The sequence below is a fragment of the Saccopteryx leptura genome, chromosome 4 (assembly GCF_036850995.1).
Source record: "Saccopteryx leptura isolate mSacLep1 chromosome 4, mSacLep1_pri_phased_curated, whole genome shotgun sequence".
Lineage (NCBI taxonomy): Eukaryota > Metazoa > Chordata > Mammalia > Chiroptera > Emballonuridae > Saccopteryx > Saccopteryx leptura.
This window is the reverse complement of record NC_089506.1, coordinates 181672913-181688945: the sequence shown is the minus strand read 5'-3', so window position 1 is coordinate 181688945 and position 16033 is coordinate 181672913. Positions and strand designations below refer to the sequence as shown.

The 16033-nt window shown below is 37.6% G+C and overlaps 1 pseudogene; it reads right to left on the bottom strand.

The window, feature by feature from the left end:
- Positions 1 to 14828: 14828 nt before the first annotated feature.
- Positions 14829 to 15694, bottom strand: LOC136404291 (cyclin-H pseudogene; annotated as a pseudogene).
- Positions 15695 to 16033: the final 339 nt, after the last annotated feature.

Sequence of the window (16033 nt, the reverse complement as noted above, 5' to 3'; positions counted from 1 at the left end):
CAATGAATAATCAGGTCCTTCAAACGCTTTCTTCCTTCCTCATATATACATTTGGCAGCCACATACCACATAGATGCTAATGATTGCTGTTTGAACTATGGGTGTGAAGAGAAGATAATTCGTTCACCAAAGCTGGAATTTTCTTCCCGTTACTAGAGTTTGCTTTCCTTGCCTTTTTTTCCTTTTCTTTTATTTCCTTTTCTTTTCTTTCTTTTTTTTTGGGAGGGGGGAGACAAACAGAGACAGACAGACAGGAAAGGAGGGGATGAGAAGTATCAATTCATAGTTGCGGCACCTTAGTTGTTCATTAACTGCTTTCTCATATGTACCTTGACCAGGGGACTCCAGTTGAGCCAGTGACCCCTTGCTCAAGCCAATGACCTTGGTCTCAAGCCAGCGACCTTTGGGCTCATGCCAGTGGCCAAGGGGTCATGTCAATGATCCCACGCTCAAGCCGGCAACCCCACACTCAAGCTGGTGAGCCCACACTCAAGCCAGCAACCTCTGTGTTTCAAACCTGGGTACTCAGTGTCCCAGGCTGACACTCTATCCACTGTGCCACCGCCTGGTTAGGCTTCCTTGCCTTTTTCTTAACAATATTCCCAACTTCATGGAAACATTTCTTTACAACTGTGAAAACCTTGGCTGACCGCACCTGAATCAGACCACACAGCCTTACAGAAGACATCCCGTGCCAAACACCCCTGCCCAACTCCCTCATCCAGATTCTGTTTCCATTCCCTTGGTCTTTGCCCCATAAGCAACCCCTGAAGCGGAGGAGGCGGCTTCAGTGCCAGCTGTCAGCTCTGAGTTGGAGACCTACAGTTGGCCCAGTCCGACTGGGAGCCCCGAAACCAAGTTCCCCCAGCCAAGCAGTGCCTGGCTTCAGCCTGACTGCGGTGCTGAGAGCTTCCAGGTCACAGTCACTGCCACCAAGCAGGCTGGGAAGTGTTGTGTCCACAATGTGTGCTGCCCTTGTCAGACTGCTGAGCTGGGAACTTTTCCCAGAGGACCAAAAACGTATTACATTACAGCTTCAGCGCTTCCTTTAGCAATTTCTTTTAAATTCAAAAACCCAGGAATTCCTTAGTATGTCTTGTGTGCTTGGTATGCACTCAAAATACAGTATGCACTCACGTAATATGTCTTGAATGAGTCAGTGGATGAACAAATGATAGAATTAACCAGAAAAGCAAGGATAACCATGTAAAAATAGAAACAGCTCTTCTTCAACCTGACATCACTGTCCGCATGCCAAGGAATGATTCTCAGTGCTTCTCAAACTTTAATGTACTTAAGAATCATCTGGGAACTTGTTATAACACAAGTTTGGATTCACTAGGTCTGTGATTGAGCTTGAATTTCTGTGTGTCTGAAAATCTCCTAGACCACATCTTTCTGAGTAGCAATGTCCTTCCTAATCAGCATTAACAAATTGGTCTTACCATCATTAGAATTTTAGTAAACTTCTCGGGTCAGGCAAACCATCCATGATTAATAAAGTAACATATATGTCTTGGTACACAATAAGTAATCAATAAACATTAAATCAAGATTTCATCAGGATGAGAACAAACTTGGTTTATTTAAGGGACAGAGACATTTCCCTAGTAATTCAAGTGGAAAGTTTACATTAAAAAATATCATTCCTATGCCTCAGAATAATTTCAGAACTTATTATCAAGTGACTGCAGTATGATCTGCTTTGAGCCACGGTTTAAATTTTCCAGCTGAAATCTTCGGTTAGAAAATGTCTTCAGACCAAGGCATGATTATTTCAAACATCCTTGCAGATTTCATGCTCATAAAAAATGGGACAATTAGTGAAAACCTGATCATTATCCCAGCAGAGTTTTAAAAGTTTTAACATTTATTGTTGATAAGAAAAGGGAGGGAGGGAGGAGAAAGTAGAGAGCAAAATGAAACTTACATAGAGTAAAATGACAGATTAAACTGATTGTGGTTTTCTGGAAACCAAAGTCTTCAAGACAATGGAAGAGACAACATTTCCAATCAATAATTTAAAAGTATGATTTTGGGAAAAGATACTCATTTACCATGGCTTTAGGACTCTTATTGGTGTCTAGTTGCTTCTCCAAATTGAGTAACTACAAGAAAGTCCCTCCTTAAACATTTTGTTTTCTTGGCAACAAATATTTAAAACTGTGGCCATGCTTAACTAGGAGATAGTACGCAAGCTTGAATCATCAGAGGGGTTACCCAGTAAACATCTAACCTGAAATGCAGAGGACTGAGTTGCTCAGCCATACAAGTTCATGACATAGTCATCAACTATCTATGCAAGGTCCCAGTCTTGTCTTCTTTTATTCTTCTTCCTTATCCTCAATCTCTACGCCCAATCTACTCCTCTATCTGTAGACAATTCCTACTTTAATGTGTTTGGTATTTTTCTTGGACATGCAGATAGACTGAAATATGATATTATTTTATTTTATGTTTATGTTTTAAATTTGCCTAAGTAATCATGTTATAGATCTTGTTATCTTACTTTTTCCTCTCAACACCACGTATGAAAGATCTTTCCACATAACTCTATCTCTATTTTGTTACCTCTGTGAGTATTCACAATATTCCCCCCCATCTATTCCCCTAGAGACAGATAACTGTCTACAATGCCCTACGCTACAAAATAATGCTTAAGCAAACACTCTTACACATGTCTTCTTGGGGATCAGAATATACATTCCTCAGTAGTGGAATGGATGGGACATGGGACCTATGCATACTAAATTAAACTAAGTATTTCCATGTTGCTCTCCAGATTAGCTCTTTGAATCCATAGTCTTTGCTTTACCCATCTTTCTGTTGGTTTTCCATCCTTTATAGGGGTTTCTTAAATATTCTGGCTTCCTTTCCTCATGTTTAGATAGCTTCACTTGGGAAAAGCTTTACCTTAATTCCCCCTTTCCTTGGAAAGTTGGAGGTTGCAAGGCTCTAAGTTACAGCATGAAGTAACAAGCACAATGATAAAAAGGCAATAATATAAAATGGTAGAGAAGGAAGTTAGAAAGAAACTAGATTCCTGATGGCATCATAAGCAAGTGAATCAATTCTATCAACTTTAAGTACGATCATTTATGTTATGTGAGAGAAGTAAACCACTCGTTGTTTAAGCATGGCTAAGTTTTTGTGACTTGAAGTTGAATTCATCCTAAATTATACACTCTCTGTGTTACAGTAGTTTTTCCCAGAAGCAGACTCTAAGATAAGAATTCAAGATGTAAAAATCCTAAATAAAATATTAACAAAGTACAAAGACATACGAAAAGGACAATATATCAAGATCAAATTCGGATTATTCTAGTGATACAAGACTGACTTAACATTTTAAGATCAATGTAATTCACTACATCAAAGGATTACATTGGAAAAATCACACAATCATCTCAGTAAATGCAGGAAAATGTTTTTATTAAATTAAGCATCTATTCATGATAAAAATTGTTACCATACTAGAACTAGATGGGAACAGCATACAGTGTGAAAAGCTATTTTTGAATCCTACTGTAAAAATTATACTTAATGGTAAAATTTCAAAAGCTTTCCCTCTGAGAATGAGGACAAGATATGGATGTCTGCTGTCACCACTTCTAGTCACCGTTCTAATCGCCTAGCTATTGCAATAAGGCAAAGCAAAGCAAGAAAAATATTGGAAGAAAATACTAAAGCTGTCATTTTCCCAAATGACATAAGTATGTAAACTATCCAAAAACTCTACAAACTGTTAGAATTAATACATGAATTAAGAACAAGCACAATATTCAAAATCTGTTCTATATCTAACTACTAGTAATAAATAGAATTTAAATGACAATTATAATGAGATTCTAAAACATCTAACAGCTTGGAATAAATTTAATGAAAACTATGCAAAAACTCTAAAAAATGTTACTAAGAGAAATTTAAAAAGATTGAATTAAATAATGAGATGTAGTACGTTCATATATTGAGTTAACACAAAGATATCTATTTCCACAGTTGATCTATAGATTCAATGAAATTTCAAACAAAATCTCAGCAGGTAGGGGTGTGTGTAGGAGAGGAGTTGAGGGTGAAAATTGGCTAACAATGTGTGAGTGATCCAGTTTCTCTGCATTTCCACCTAGATTTGGATTTGTCACTGTTTTTTGTTTTAGTCATTCCGATACTTAGTAGTATTATCATTGTAATTTTAGTTTGAATTTCCCTTTGGTTTACCGATGTTGAAGATCTTATTATGTGCTTAATTTACCATCTGTAGATCTTCAGTGAAGTGTCTGTGCCTCTTGCCCATGTGCTTATTGGATTGTATGTTTACTTGCTGTTGAGTTTTTGAAAGTGCTTTATACACCCTAGATCAGGGGTCCCCAAACTATGGCCCGTGGGCCACATGTGGCCCCTGAGGTCATTTATCAGGCCACCCCGCCGCACTTCCAGAAGGGGCACCTCTTTCATTGGTGGTCAGTGAGAGGAGCATAGTTCCCATTGAAATACTGGTCAGTTTGTTGATTTAAATTTACTTGTCCTTTATTTTAAATATTGTATTTGCTCCCGTTTTGGTTTTTTACTTTAAAATAAGATATGTGCAGTGTGCATAGGGATTTATTCATAGTTTTTTTTATAGTCCGGCCCTCCAACGGTCTGAGGGACAGTGAACTGGCCCCTGTGTAAAACCTTTGGGGACCCCTGCCCTAGATACTAGACTTTTGTCAGCTGTGTGGTTTGCTAGTCCTTTGTCAGGTTTTCTCCCAATCTGCAGCTTGTCTTTTCATCTTCTTAACAGGATCTTTCACAGAACAACTTTTTTAAATTTTGATAAAGTCCAATTTACCATTTTTCCTTTTATAGATTGTGCTTTGGTGTCAAAATTAAAATATTTCCCCTGTCCCAGATCCTGAAATTTTTCTCTTCTATTTTCTTCTAATACCTTTATAGTTTTGTGTTTTACATTTAAGTTTGTGATTAATTTTAACTTTTGTATAAGGCATGAGGCTTCGAATGAAGATTTTGTGTTTTTCTCATCTATGGGTGTTCAATTGTTCTAGCATCATTTGTTGAAAACTATACTTTAATTCTACTAAATTGATGTTATACATTTGTCAAAAATAATTTAGATGTGTTTGTGTGTTTAAGGGTATATTTCTGGGTTCTTCTACTTTAATCCAATGTTCTAAATGTCTATCCTTCAACCAATACCTCATAGTAAGTATTATTATAGCTATAAAACTCTTAAAACTGGAAGATGAATTCCATCCATTTATTCTTCTTTTCCAAATAGTTCTAGCTATTGTAGTTCCTTTTTATTTTCATATAAATTTTAGAACAACCTTTTGCTGTATTTATAAAAAACACTGCTGGGATTTAAATAGGATTTGTATTAAATCTATTCACCAATTTGGGGAGAACTGACATCTTTTTTTATGTTGAATCTTCCAATATATTAGATTATTACAAATTTCTCTCCATTTATGTAGGTCTTCCTTAATTTCTTTCATCAGCATTGTGTGCTTTTCAGCATACAAGTTCTGTACAAGTTTTCTTATATTTACACTGAAGTATTTAATATTTCTTGAGCAAATGTAAATGGTATTTTAATATCAGGGTCCAGAAATTCATTGCAAATACACAGACATTCAATTGATTTTTATGTTTATCTTCTATCCTGTGACCTTGCTGAACTTAATTATTAGCTCTTCTAATATTTCATTTGTTTAGTCTCATTATTTTTCTCACTTTGTGGATATTTAGGTCCTCAAGAATCTAAAGTATGTTCATTTCATTGTATAAATTTCATAAAAATTATATCTGAAATTCTTGGGGGCCTAATCACACTGGCATCAATTGTTACACATGGTTGATTTTTCATTTGTGTTTTGTATTTCGGAGGCTGTAATCTCTCCTCTAGTGATACATTATTAGCAGGGACTTAATATAAACCAGTTTATGATGTTTATGTGATTTTACATTTTTTCTTCAAGCACTCCAAAGATAGTATTCACTTAGGACTTTTTTATGTCAATTAAAAATGTATATATGCATTAAAACTATCCGCAATTAAAAATTATTTGAGAAGAACATTTTCTTCTATGAAAAAAATACTTTTCCTTCTATTCTGGTGAGATAACAAAAAATTGGGAAAATGACAGAATTTTTCTAGTCCATTTTGGACTCAGGATTTAAACTTTTAGCACTTTTTTTAGTCCTAATTTCCTGCCTCACAGAGCTTATTTTCTTTGACCCTTAAAACCAAGTCCCTTGGTTAGGGAGACCAGTATCCCATCTCCAAGGCAACCACAACATCAACTCATATTTTTTTCTCTGGTTTTAGCATCCATTTTGGATTCTTAATAATTTTTTTTTTACTTTTTTAGAGCTCAAGTATGCATATAAGTTTATTTGTGATATATCATATTTTCCAGGTTTTCATTCTACGTAGCTAGACTTAATGTCAGCCATTTTTATTAGGCTGTTAAATTCTTTTAAGTAATATTTTGCTTAGAATTTATCATATAGGCTCATATGTAAAATAGGCTTATAATTTTATTTCTGATACTATAACCTTGGCTTTAAATGAGGGTATAGTAGCTTTTAAATGAGTTAAATGGCTTTAATATTTTTCTATTTTTTGAAACAATATGATAATATAGAGAGATTCTTAAATTTTTAGTAAATTTTTGGTAAAATTTGTCTATGCAGTATTCTGGGTCCGAGGCTTTACTGGCAGATGGTCATTGACCACCATTGCTGTTTTTAAATTGATTACTGGTTTATTCAAGCCCTCTCTTTTCCTCACACCCATTTCGGCATTTTCAGAAATTATCCATTTCATCAATGCCTTCAACTGTACGCATCTATTTCTTCACAATATTTTTATTATTTACAATCCTGTGCTATCTAGAATTATTTAGAACTTTTTTCTGTATCTTGTCTTCTTTCTTCTCTCTTTTTGTCTAGTCTAGATTAGTCCTGGAAGACATTTGTCTCTCAAATATCTTTTAAAACCAGCCTTTCTTTTGTTCTGTACTATTTAACTTTAGACAAAGTATAATACAGTTAATGTCCTCCAGACATTTTTGTTCTAAAGATGTTTCCTATAACTATAAATACAAATTATCATAAAGCAAATCAAGAATTTAATTACAACTAGCTCATGCTCAGGATCAATGGGGTTTCTTTCTTATTGTGGCCAGGATGAAAGTATGACCAGTGTTTCCATTTGCCTAGCTTCCTTAACACCTGCTCATCACCTGCTTTACATCACCTGTATCGCCCACAGTCGTGAGCAAACGACTAGCATACTCAAAGCATCTGAGTTACCATTGCAACATCATTCCAGACACTACCACATTATGACATAGATCATCTTGCATAATATAAATCACATTCTCTAAGAAAACAGAAATGTCATTTCTACTTCCATTGATAAAATGTATGCTGTGGGATTACTCCCTGTACTTAACTATTAAAAATAAAAAGATGGAAAGCCAACTGAACTCTTTCTAAATTTTTTTCATAGAGGCAATGAAATTAAGAACCACAGGATTTAAAAATAAAAAGTGACCATAGAAATCAAAGAGTTCAACACCCTCATTTTGCAGTTGAAGAAATCTTGGCCTAAGGAATGGACAGGTTCAAGATGACCTGAGAACCAGAACTCACTCAGATAGATCACTGATTGCAATGAACTGAATGATAATGAAATGATTTTTTTTTCTTACTGAAATATAGTATAAAAAGAGCAAAATTGTCAGAAACTACAGATTTAGTAGTAATGAAGGGAGATGGAGAATGAGGAGGTCAAGAGGGGAAAGAGAACTTAGGGAAAGATTCTGAAAAGCAACTCGAATGAGAACACAAGAACTTGAGAACACTACTTTAGTTACCATATATATATATATATATATATATATATATATATATATATATATACACATATATATATATATTAGTTAAGAAGAGCTGCCTTTTTAATTCATGCCTTGTTTGTAAATCAGAGCCCATCTGTAGCTTATTACTCATATTGGTATTATTGTTCTCATTATTGAAACAATGATAACAGTTATGTGCAAGTTATCTTAGCAATTACAGAGCACAGTGTGCAAGAAAGAAAGCCAACAGAAAACAGGCATCAACAGTTCTCTTACTAGATCATACTAACCCACTCTCATATTTCCTGTCTGTCATGTTTGCATTCTAGGAGGGAAAGGAAAAAATGTAAGGTGATTTCATTTAAACTCAGAGCCTAATCACCCCTGACCTTTACACCTGAAACCGGTGCCACTACCCACCACGGAAAATGCAATTAGGAAATTTGATTTCCTATGTTGTAGGCAATGAAATTTGTTTTAATTGACACTGATATATATTTGTAATAACTTCTGAATAAATTAAAAATCAATGCCAATTTCAACTCTCTGGGTAATTTTTTATTGCACAGACAAAATTGCACAGGGACTGAGCATTTATTTGCAAATGGCAAAACAACAAATAAAATGAAAAACAAATCTGTTTTTCTAAACTGTTCTAAACAGAAAGGGTCTTTTGGTGTCGGGGCTTGCAAATTTGCCAGATCGGACAGTTGCTTCAAAATTTAGGGAGATCCCCAAAATGTAGCAGCAGGTAAGATACCCTCAATCACTTCAACCATTTCTCCACTCATACCCTCAGACTAAGCCATCAGCACTGTCTCTGTTTTCTTCTCTTTTCTGAGACCCTTTTGTTCCGCTTTAAATGAGACACGCATGAGCAGGATGGAGCCGTCCTCACAACAGTCAGGCGAGGAGCCTGTGTTCACAGACTGCACACTGGGAGGTGGGTTACACCCAAACCCCGACCAGGGACAAGGCTTTGATTGCGCTGTGCTACCCAGAGAAGCCAGCATGCATGGAACTGAGTGCGAACACGTATTCCTGTGTGCATGCACACCCCCCCACACACACACTATGTCATTGATGAGAGGCCTACTGTCGAGGCTGCTCAGACTCCCTGGTGATATTTGTGGACGGATAGTTCACAGCGCCTTTCCTCATCCGTGAGGGAGGTGGCGCTGGGCGGGGGGCGCTGGGTATTTCAGAGCACCAGGCCAATCAAAAACAGCGCTTGCCGGAAAGAATAACCAGACCCTAGCGCATCCACTTAAGCTCTTCCTCCCTTTCTGAACTGCTGGCTAGAATTTAACAGCACTTTAACATACAACAAATGCCGCAGAGAGAGAGGGCTGTCGGGGCTATTATTTCCCCTTTCTTTTCCACATTGATTTTGTCTGAGGCTGAACATATCAGCAATTATGCCTGTCAAATCTAGATTTAAATTTCCTATACAGTTTTGAAAGTATCCCCTATTGACATCAGGCCATCTGGAGTTGGGTCCTCTGTGGGAATTTCCGTATGTATACAATCAGACCTGGTGGTTGACTACAGTTATCATTTAAAAGCTCCTTTTCCAGGGGTCCACACCATATAGCATTTCTCATAACAAAAAAAAACAAACAAAAAAACATGAAAGTGAGGATTAGATAACACAATGAACAGCATGTTCAGGTAGTCTATGTTTTTATTTATTTTTAACTTACGTATATATTCTAAGGTTTCTACAGTAACTTTGCATTCCTGTTGTTATAAAATTTGTTTTACACCAGCGTAAGATGAGCTACAGGAAGAGTACGTAAGGAACGTAAGTCTCCTTATATAGACCCCAGAATACCCAAGTGTATATAAACAGAAGGAAATGTACAGTTGTATGGAAGTAAACATATGAGCCAGGAAAATCAAGTCAACCGTGTGAAAAAAGAGCTGGAATGGCCTCCTGAGAATATTTATACATACCCGCAAAGATATTTATATAACACGTTGTCAGAGACTACCCATGTTACCTTCCTGCCACTCCCGCAGCCCCGGACACTCCAGCAGAGCCTCCTTTACAACCCTTACTCTGATGTACAAATTCAAATGGCAGCGAATTATAACATGGGAAACCTTCTCTGGTAATAGTACAAAAACCAAAACTCACCAAACGTACAAATGCCGTGTTTGTTTAAGAGAACTAAAGGACCAGGGGGGAAACAGGAGATGGTTAAAAACAAACAAGCAAACAAACAGAACACCTATTCCCTTCCTTGAAGCCAAAAGCACTAAATTTTAATTACCTTGTAAATCTCTGCCAATTTGTGCTCCATGGAAATCTTAAACAGGAGTTCTCTTAGTGAACCGGCCCCTGAAAAGTGCTGGCCTGGATGTTTATGGAATCATTACTGGAGGTTTTTCTCTACAGGAACAAAGTCATGGCTGCAGTTCCATTCTTTAGGGGGTGCAAAGATGTATTTCAGGAGACAGTAAGCCTTTCATTTAAAAAAAAAAAAAAGACTTTAGTTCCAACCATAATTATATTCTCACAAAGAAATTCAGAAATGGGATTTTCCCTTTTGGTAGATCAATGGCTTTATCTAAGCAACAGCTCATGAATAAATCTCTTTTTAAAGATCTAAAATGTGACACAAGCTCATTATTAGAAAATATTCAAATCACTAAGTATATGGCTTTAAGGGGGGAAAATTGTGGTACAGTATTTGGAACCAGAGCTGCATTCTCAATGATGTATCTCTCTTTCCTTTTTTTTTTTTTTTTTTTTTAATTACTGGGCAAGTACATTTTTAGTTAGATTAAAGTGTATCTTCTGTGAGATCACTTTTCCTACATATTTCAACTGTAACAAAATAATGCAACACTAATCTGTAAGACTTTTTTCAGTAATAGATGTTTTTCCTCGGTAAATCAATGCAAAGGCTAATTGGGGTGGAAGGTGACTATCTCTCGTGGTTATAAATACATTTGCATTGCTATCAATCTTTTCCACTACCAATGTTAAACGAGGCTGAACAACCTAGAGGGGAAAAAATAGTTCAGTGTTAGCACATAGGAAATGCTGCCATCAAGTGCTCAAATGGAGAGTTGCTCTAACAAAAAATAAAGTTGTCAACTAAATTACTAAGACGATGTATAAAACCTAAAATCAATCTTAGTCAGAGCTTCATGGGCGTTTTTAATCATAAGCAGAGGCTTTAAAACTACAGCCTGTGGGCCAGGTCCATGGCCTGTTTTTATATGGCGCTTAAGCTAAAAATGTGGCCTGCAAAGCCAACCAAAAATAAAAACAAACAAAAAACTACAATAATGCTCTGCAAGTGAATATTTTTTAGCTCTGGGTAACTTTTTGCTAAATAATATATATCCTCACCCCCCAATCCTGATATTTTTAAATGTGCAATTTTTTTTAATCAACACATTTTAATGATGTTCATGAGAAACTAATTTTTCCATTTATATAATAACATGTGAAATCATGAGCCCTAGTTAAGATGTTTACTCTCAGAGATATTCTATATGATGCAGGTAATTAAATAGTTAATTACTGCTCAATGAACAAACATGTTTTAAAGATACATTTCATAATTAATTACAATTTTGAAAATAAGAGCTGGTTCTGAGGCATTCAAAGTTCTATAAAACCTACGGTATAAAGTATTTCTTGAAGTGTAGTCAACTGTCCACTTACAACAGAAATGTATGAAGTTCTTATAAAAAATCAGGCTCAGCCCTGGCCATTTGGCTCAGTGGTAGAGCGTCGGCCGGGTTTGATTCCTGGCCAGGGCACACAGGAGAAGCGCCCATCTGCTTCTCCACCCCTCCCCCTCTCCTTCCTCTCTGTCTCTTCCCCTCCAGCAGCCAAGGCTCTATTGGAGCAAAGTTGGCCCGGGTGCTGAGGATGGCTCTGTGGCCTCTGCCTCAGGTACTAGAATGGCTCTGGTTGCAACAGAGCGGCACCCCAGATAGGCAGAGCATCGCCCCCTGGTGGGCATGCCGGGTGGATCCCGGTCAGGTGCATGCGGGAGTCTGTCTGACTGCCTCCCTGTTTCCAACTTCAGAAAAATTAAAAAAATAAAATAATAAAATAAAAAATCAGGCTCTTGGACTTAATTGTGGTCCTGTTGAATCCAAATTCCAAGGGAGGAAGGGATGGAATTTGAATTTTTTAAAAATCCCACAGATAATCTCTACAACTTTAAAGCTTAAGAACCACCTTATCTTAGTAAATGAGAGACAAAAGTAAATTTATTTCTTAAGATCACAAAGCTAAGATTAGAATCAGAAATAGAAGCCAGGCTTTCTGCCCTCCAGTCCAAAATTCATTATCCCATACTACACAAACTAGACAACACTTTTCCATTTCAGGCTTAAAGAAAAAGATAAACCAGTCAACAAACAGATTTAAAACTGCTGGTCAAAGAAGAGCCAGAAACCCAACAAGTTTCCCTGCAGAGATGGGAGACTTCACCCTCCCCTCATCCAGGGGAGGCAATGAAGCCCACATCTGCCCAGAGGAGGGACACTTTCCAAAATAGGAAACCACACTTCAACAAATAATTATACTAAATCATAGCCCAATTTCAACACACCTCACTGCCTCATACAACATTTATGCAACAGCATCAGCAGTTTTAAAAAGTAAACTTCCATGTTTTTGTACTCATCAGTCATTGTAAACTGAGAAGGAGCCTCTTCTGAAATTTTTTAAGAGTACTTCATTCAATAGCAGTGCTTCAGGGTTGCTTTTGGGAAAACGTTACTTCCCTTTTCTTAAAGTTTTTTAAAACTATCTGTCATGTCACTGGCTCAAGGGTAAAGAGAGGAAAAGGGAATTATCTTTCTACCCCCCCTCTAAAATTAATAAATAAAAAAATTTTTTAATTATCTAAAAGATGATGGCAACCCATAGAATTTTATATTTTTCCTTTCATGTTTGCATAACTTAAAATATGCTTCAATGTCTCTCAAAATGAGCTAAAGTGATTTGATGACCCCAAAAAGCTATGTTATAGTCCCCTAGGAAAATATACTCCAACTTTAGCCCAAGCAGCTTAGGAGAACTAACTGTAAGACTCATAGAAACTATGTATGAGCTGTTTCCGACATTAAAAGAATCACAAGACAATCAGGGACTGCTATATCATTTCACAGTCTCTGGTGTGACAGGTCTTCCTACTGAGGAAGGAATGACTAGAGTGACAATCTAGGTCAGGGGTCCCCAAACTTTTTACACAGGGGGCCAGTTCACTGTCCCTCAGACCATTGGAGGGCCGGACTATAAAGAAAACTATGAACAAATCCCTATGCACACTGCACATATCTTATTTTAAAGTAAAAAAAACAGAACGGGAACAAATACAATATTTTAAATAAAGAACAAGTAAATTTAAATCAACAAACTGACCAGTATTTCAATGGGAACTATGCTCCTCTCACTGACCACCAATGAAAGAGGTGCCCCTTCCGGAAGTACGGCAGGGGCCGGATAAATGGCCTCAGGGGGCCACATGCGGCCCGCGGGCCGTAGTTTGGGGACCCCTGATCTAGGTCATAACTTAGAGTTGAAACAGAAAGCCACCAGGACACAGGCAGGAAAATTTTTCACAGAGGTGACAAGTTCACAAGAGACCATGAATATCACAAAACTGGACATACGAGTGAAGAAAGAAAACCATGGCTGAAAATACCAATATGCTCTGGGCTCAAAGAAAGGAATAAATGATCCTGGTGGATTTGAATAAATAGGTAAATAAATATTAAAGTTTTAGATATTTAATCACAAGTTTTTAAAATTACTTCTAGTTAAGCTATAACATTTAAAAGTAAATTCACTTTAACCTTTCCACTAAAACAGATCCACCAGGTTCCTGGTGAGTGCTGGAGCCAATAAAACAAGGATAAATCAGCAAAAGAAGCTGTTCTTTTATGTTTCTAACAGGTGATTACACAATATCCACACTACTTTCATGCGTTGACAGATCATATCTGAATGAAGTTTTAAAATGCATGTCCTGGGTGTTACCACGGGTAAGAATAGCTGAGAATGTTATATCCCTTGCCGTCTCTACAACAGGGACGTAGTGCTGTGTCGAAGGAGCTGGAGGCTACCGAAGAGTAAGGCAGAGACATCAGGGAACACGCAGCTGGACACTGAATGAACACCATACTTTTCCTTAGAGTCTAGACATGCATGGGGCCCCCAATTCACTTTTTTAAAATAATAGCCACCCTTTATTGAACACTTAGTATATAGAGGCACTGTTGTAATTAATCTTGTGAGGAGTGGGTATTATCATGCCCCCCCCCCCCGTCACCATGGGAGATGGGCACAGAGAGCCTTGGTGACTTACTCAAAGTCACAAAGTGAAAGTAGCCATGATTCCCACCCAAGTAATTTGGTGCTATTGTCTGTGCGTTTAATTTTTATATCCACTCTTTGAATCTGAATTTAACTTCTTAAGTATGTTTAACCTGAAATATTCCTAGTAACTATAACACATTTACATGATTCACTTAGGTAATCTAATTATGTAGGTTAATTATAAAACAGAGCATACAGTTTGCTACTAACCTTCCCTTTAGCAACTGAAGGCTTTTATCTAGACAACTACTCAAGACTGCTTATTTGATTATTTGATTTCTTCTTTAAACAACAACAAAAAAAAATCTTTTGAAAATGTTTTCAGTTAACTAACTGAGAAAAATCAAACCAGGTACTACTATTCTGGGTCCTTTGAAAATGGTTTATGTCCTATAAAGCTACCCTGAGAAGAAACACTTCTAAATAAATAGAAAAGTTTACTATATTTTAATGCTTTCACATTATTTCATCTTAAAATAAGTTTAAACGCCAGGCAGGCTTCATCCTTCTGTTGCTTTGTCAGCATTGATAAATGAATTCAGACGGTTAGAGAGAACCTCAGGTCACCGCCAGCGCCGTCCTCCTTTGGAGAGCTTTTCTCTTCTTCATGGTGACGCACAAGCCCAGCAGTGACATCCTCCAACTTCTGTTTCCAGCAGCTCCTTCAGATCTGGGTGCTTCATATATATTTTTTTTTTAATTTTTTTTTTTTTTACCAAGTTTCTCATGCTTTTCATTATATCTAGTAACTGTGACAAGCAAGTTCTGGTCTCATTCGGTATCAGACTTCCTGATAAATAACTTGTAGCGACCCCGCTTTGGATGGAAATGACAGTCAGGACAAACGGAGGAGGTATGCGGACAAGGTAAGCATCCTCAACACAGCTCTATTAAGAAAGTCATCAGCTATTTTCCTCAAAATGTCTGCATTCTCCAACATGGGATAGCAGGTCTTTAAATCAACGAGAGAGCCCTCAAATGATCTATGAGGCTGTGGGCAAAATGGTGGATGTTACGTTGCCTATAAGGAGCAGTTCACATTCCCAGATCTGCTCACGTGCCTTCTCCTGTCCGAGAGGACTCTCCCGCGGGCACCCAACTGCTTGTGGACTAGACACACTGATTCATCTACTTTGCAGGCCAAAAATGTACACATGAGCCTTATTTTCCAGGGGCGACATTCCATTACTGCATTAAGAGAAAAACACTTGAGATGCATATAAGCTGTACACACAAGTGACCTTGGCACTGCTGGTTTAAGCACTGAACAAAGCTCCAGTAATCTTTTCTCATAGTCTTTGCAGAGTGTCATTTCTTCATGGGGCTCAGGCAAGATGGGCTCACGTGGAAGAAGTTTCCTCTTTGTCACCACTTTGCATTTGAATTTGCTGCTGGTATCGGCCAGCAGGGGTGCCAGCTGCTCCCCACTGGCCACAGCCCAGTGCCACTTCTGGCTACCTTGGTGGTACATTGTTAAGTCTGAGACCAGGCCTAGAACGTGGAGAGAAAAAGACGCCAGATGCCACAATACTGTGGGATAAAAAGCAGCCAAAACACAACAGCTGACGGCATCGGGGCGGCCGGTCTGGGTAGGTTGCGCTGATGATCAACAACTAATTGACTTTCATAGAACCACCTGCTTGAGAAATGACCTGTACTCTCAGTCTAATGTAATCCGCACTCTAAACCCGAGAGAAAGATGGTAGTTTTTCAATACTTCTCAGAAGAGGAAACAGACCCAGAGATTAAGTAACGTCTGCCCTCCCCTCAAAACGCACCTTCTCTAAAAAGCTTTCCTGAAGTCCTCTCC